This window comes from Arachis hypogaea, chromosome 13, assembly GCF_003086295.3.
Source record: "Arachis hypogaea cultivar Tifrunner chromosome 13, arahy.Tifrunner.gnm2.J5K5, whole genome shotgun sequence".
NCBI classification, from domain to species: Eukaryota; Viridiplantae; Streptophyta; class Magnoliopsida; order Fabales; family Fabaceae; genus Arachis; species Arachis hypogaea.
Genome location: NC_092048.1, coordinates 114,546,352 through 114,551,963, shown reverse-complemented (window position 1 = coordinate 114,551,963; position 5,612 = coordinate 114,546,352). Strand labels below are relative to the sequence as shown.

The 5,612-nt window shown below is 34.6% G+C and overlaps 1 non-coding gene across 1 annotated transcript; it reads left to right on the top strand.

Annotated features, from left to right (window-relative positions):
* The first annotated feature begins 224 nt into the window (after nucleotides 1-224).
* On the top strand, nucleotides 225-332 carry LOC112739035 (small nucleolar RNA R71). Its single transcript, XR_003169976.1, has one exon. It is a non-coding gene; the product is annotated as a small nucleolar RNA R71 (small nucleolar RNA).
* Nucleotides 333-5,612: the final 5,280 nt, after the last annotated feature.

Here is a 5,612-nt window from a genome sequence, read left to right as displayed (position 1 = left end):
AGAGTATCAATTTCAAGAACTCCCTTCTTCTGAGGCGTCCCATTACTCACAGGATTCCTCTCAGAAGTGTACATGAACTGGTTATTAGCAACCATGTCAATGAGTTCTTGGGCTTCTGCAGGCATCTTTTTTAGGTGAATGGATCCACCTGCAGAAGTATCCAATGACATCTTAGCTAATTCAGACAGACCATTATAGAATATATCCAGGATGGTCCATTCTGAAAGCATGTCAGAAGGACACTTTTTGGTTAGTTCCTTTTATCTCTCCCAAGCTTCATAGAGGGATTCACCCTCTTTCTTTCTGAAGGTTTGAACATCCACTCTAAGCTTACTCAGCTTTTAAGGAGGAAAGAACTTGGCTAAGAAAGCCTTGACCAGCTTATCCCAAGAGTTCAGGCTATCCTTAGGTTGAGAGTCCAACCATATTCTAGCTCTGTCTCTTATAGCAAATGGGAAAAGCATGAGCCTGTAGACTTCAGGATCTACTCCATTAGTCTTAACAGTATCACATATCTACAAGAATTCAGTTAAGAACTGAAAAGGATCTTCAGATGGAAGTCCATGAAACTTGCAGTTTTGTTGCATCAGAGAAACTAATTGAGGCTTAAGCTCAAAATTATTTGCTCCAATGGTAGGGATGGAGATGCTTCTTCCATGTAAATTGGAATTAGGTGCAGTAAAGTCACCAAGCATCCTCCTTGCATTATTATTATTTTCGGCTGCCATCTCCTCTTCCTGTTCGAAAATTCCTGTAAGGTTGTCTCTGGATTGTTGTATTTTAGCTTCTCTTAGTTTCCTCTTCAGAGTCCTTTCAGGTTCAGGGTCTGCTTCAACAAGAATGTTCTTGTCCTTGCTCCTGCTCATATGAAAAAGAAGGGAACAGAAAATAATAATAGGGATCCTTTTTACCAGAGTATAGAGGTTCCCTTGTTGTTAGTAGAAGAAGAAAGGGAATAAGGGTGAAGAAGAATAGATAATCCAAACACAAGGTTGAGGATAAGAACAATGATTTGAGATGAAGAGAAGTGTTAGTAAATAAATAAATAGAAGGAGATGAGGGAGAGGAAATTTCGAAAATTAATTTTGAAAAATAGTTAATGATTTTCGAAAATTAAAGGAGAATTGGAATTAAAATTAGAATTTAAACAATTAATTAATTAAAAAGAATTTTTGAAAAAGAGGGAGGTATTTTCGAAAATTAGAGAGGGATAGTTAGTTAGGTAGTTTTGAAAGAGATAAGAAACAAACAAAAAGTTAGTTAGTTAGTTGAAACAAATTTGAAAATCAATTTTGAAAAGATGAGAAGATAAGAAGTTAGAGAAGATATTTTAAAATCAAAATTTTTTGAAAAAGATATGATTTTGAAAAAGATAAGATAAAAAGATATTTTTGAAAAGATATGATTGAAATTAGTTTTGAAAAAGATTTGATTTTTAAAATCACAATTAATGACTTGATTCACAAGAAATCACAAGATATGATTCTAAAACTTAAAGTTTGAATCTTTCTTAACAAGTAAGTAACAAACTTGAAATTTTTGAATCAAAACATTAATTGTTGATAATATTTTCGAAAATTTGATATAAAATTAAGAAAAAGATTTTTGAAAAATATTTTTAAAATTTTCGAAAATAAATAATAAAAATGAAAAAGATATGATTTTTTGAAAAAGATTTTGAAAAAGATAAGATTTTTAAATTGAAAATTTGATTTGACTCATAGGAAACAACTAAATTTTAAAAAATTTTGAAAAAGTCAACTCAAATTTTCGAAAATTTATGATTGAAAAAGGAAAAGATATTTTTTTTTATTTTTTGAATTTTTAATGATGAAAGAGAAAAACACAAAATTGACTCAATGCATGAAAATTTTGGATCAAAACATGTGATGCATGCAAGAATACTATGAATGTCAAGATGAACACCAAGAACACTATGAATGTCAAGATGAACATCAAGAACTTATTTTTGAAAAAATTTCAAGAAAAGAAAACATGCAAGACACCAAACCTAGAAATTTTTTCATGCATAGACACTATGAATGCAAGAATGCATATGAAAAACAAGAAAAGACACAAAACAAGAAAATATGAAGATCAAACAAGAAGACTGGCCAAGAACAACTTGAAGATCATGAAGAACACTATGAATGCATGAATTTTCGAAAAATGCAAAGAATTTTTAGAAAAAATGCAATTGACACCAAACTTGAAATTGACTCAAGACTCAAACAAGAAACACAAAATATTTTTGATTTTTATGATTTTATGATTTTTTTGAATTTTTCAAAAATTAATATGAAAAAGAAAATAAGAATTCCAAAATCTTTAAGAAGAATTCCAGGAATCTTTCAATATTAGCCCAAAGCTCCAATCAAAGGGTTGGACATGGCTTAATAGCCAGTCAGCTTTAGGATGGGATTACATGCATTGTGGTGATTAATTGAAGACCAATCCCAAAGTAGTTTGAATATAGCTTTACAGCCAGATAGGATTCAACATGTTACCATGAAACTCTAGAATTCATTCTTGAAAGTTTTGAAGCCATAGAATAATTAAAAATTTTTTTTCGAAATTTTTTTGGGAAAAACGAAAAAAAAGAAAATATTTTTTTGGAAAATTTTTGAAAACTTTTTGAAAATAAAATAAGAAGAAAATTACCTAATCTGAGCAACAAGATGAACCGTTAGTTGTCCAAACTCGAACAATCCCCGGCAACGGCGCCAAAAACTTGGTATGCGAAATTGTTACTCAGAGGTTGTAAAATTTGTTGTTCGTTCTCTCCCTGGCAACGACGCCAAAAACTTGGTATGCGAAATTGTTACTCAGGTTGTAAAATTTGTTGTTCGTTCTCTCCCTGGCAATGGCGTCAACAACTGGTGCACAATACCATGGTCCAAACATAACTTCACAACTTCGCACAACTAACCAGCAAGTGCACTGGGTCGTCCAAGTAATAAAACCTTACGTGAGTAAGGGTCGATCCCACGGAGATTGTTGGTATGAAGCAAGCTATGGTCATCTTGTAAATCTCAGTCAGGCGGATATCAAACGGTTATGGAGTTTTCGAATAATAATAATAAATAAACAGAAAATAAAGATAGAAATACTTATGTAATTTATTGGTGAGAATTTCAGATAAGCATATAGAGATGCTTTCGTTCCTCTGAACCTCTGCTTTTCTGCTGTCTTCATCCAACCAGTCTTACTATTTTCCATAGCAAGCTTTCTGTAAGGGCATTACCGTTGTCAATGGCTACATCCCATCCTCTCTGTGAAAATGGTCCAAATGCTCTGTCACGGCATGGCTAATAATCTGGAGGTTCTCGATCATACTGGAATAGGATTTACTATCCTTTTGCGTCTGTCACTACGCCCAGCACTCGCGAGTTTGAAGTTCGTCACAGCCATCCCTTCCCAGATCCTACTCGGAATACCACAGACAAGGTTTAGAATTTCCGGATCTCAGGAATGGCCATCCATGGGTTCTAACTTATACCACGAAAATTATGATTAAGGAATCCAAGAGATACTCATTCAATCTAAGGTAGAACGGAAGTGGTTGTCAGGCACGTGTTCATAGGGAATGATGATAACTGTCACGATCACCACATTCATGTTGAAGTGCAAATGGATATCTTAGAAGTAGAATAAGTTGAATTGAATAGAAAAACAGTAGTACTTTGTATTAATTCATGAGGAACAGCAGAGCTCCACACCTTAATCTATGCAGTGTAGAAACTCTACCGTTTGAAAATACATAAGTGATAATGGTCCAGGCATGGCCGAATGGCCAGCCCCCATGCAAGTCTAAGATAGCATAAAACTAATCAAAGATGATCCGAAGATGTAAATACAATAGTGAAAAGTCCTATTTATACTAAACTAGTCACTAGGGTTTACAGAAGTAAGTAATTGATGCATAAATCCACTTTCGGGGCCCACTTGGTGTGTGCTTGGGCTGAACTTGAAGTTTACACGTGGAGAGGTCATTCTTGGAGTTGAACGCCAGTTTGTAACGTGTTTTTGGCGTTCAACTCTGGTTCGTAACGTATTTTTGGCGTTTAACTTCAGACTGCAGTGTAGAACTGGCGTTCAACGCCCTTTTGCGTCATCTAAACTCGGCCAAAGTATGGACTATTATATATTGCCAGAAAGCCCTAGATGTCTACTTTTCAACGCAATTAGAATCGCGCCATTTGGAGTTTTGTAGCTCTAGAAAATTCACTTTGAGTGCAGGGAGGTCAGAATCCATCAGCATCAGCAATCCTTCTTCAACTTCTGAATCTGATTTTTGCTCAAGTCCCTCAATTTCAGCCAGAAAATACCTGAAATCACAGAAAAACACACAAACTCATAGTAAAGTCCAGAAATGTGAATTTAACATAAAAACTAATAAAAACATCCCTAAAAGTAACTAGATCCTACTAAAAATATACTAAAAACAATGCCAAAAAGCGTATAAATTATCCGCTCATCAGAGTCCCACTGACCCCTTCTTGGGAGCTCTCATTACCTACATTCATTGGATCAGAAGGCGCATTGGAAATTGTCTTTATCTTATCCAAAAGGTGATGAGACCCATGCGTTATAGTATCCCCAGTTAAGCTAGCGGCATCCTTACTAGGAGATTATGATGACTTAACAAAGCAATCAGTAGTAGAAGAATCCTTAGCTTTAGTTGCCGAAGGAGAAATCCATGAACTAGTAGAAACTGGTGAAGGGGTAGCATTAATGAGGGGTTTAGGTGGTTTCTTGGGAGACTCTTTACAACCTTAATATTTGAACCCTACACTTTACCACGCTTGATTACTTTAGTAATAACAACAGAAACATCAGATTTTTCTTTGAAGAAGGTAAATGTTTATAACACCCGGCATTCAAGTTTACAAAACATGAAAGACATAACAGTCAAACACACAAAGTACAAAAAAGAGAAAAAACAAAAACAAGAATCAACAAAGAACAAATATTACTTGTAATAGTTGAAGGAGAGAGGTTGCGAGTCATGAAATATGAATCCTTGATCAAAATTGAAATAAATAATTTGACATCTAGAGTAGAGGTACTCTCATATGGCCTAATATGTTTTTTTTATACATATAAGGTAATCTACATACTCCATTGTAACTCCCCTATCTCTATCAAGAGGAAAAACCAAGCAAGGATTGCTGGGAGTTTATTTTGAAATAAAACCTTTTCATTAAATTTTTCATAGAGAAAAAGGATATGCTTTACATTTCTTGCATCTTGGTCCCACCTTAGTTAGCGACGTACCCTATCAAAATAATAAATGATGGAACAGATCAAAGCTTCAAAAGAGAAGTCCCTATTCATAACAACTAAACCAGAAAGAGAGGTAGAAGTGCACAGAAGCCAAAAGTAATAAGAACCCTCATTGCTAGTGGAAATGTCATGACGGTCATTCTCAAGAATAGTGGATTATCTACGATGAAGATCTGGTGCACCAGGTTGACAAGAGGTTGTGTATGGGTGGAAAAAAAAGTTCTCCTCCTAGTCAACAATATTTTTCAAAGGTTTATATGGATAAGTGAAACCCCAAGTCCAAGCACGAGGACTTGCTTTTTGTCTGGAAGAATTGTAGGAAGCTT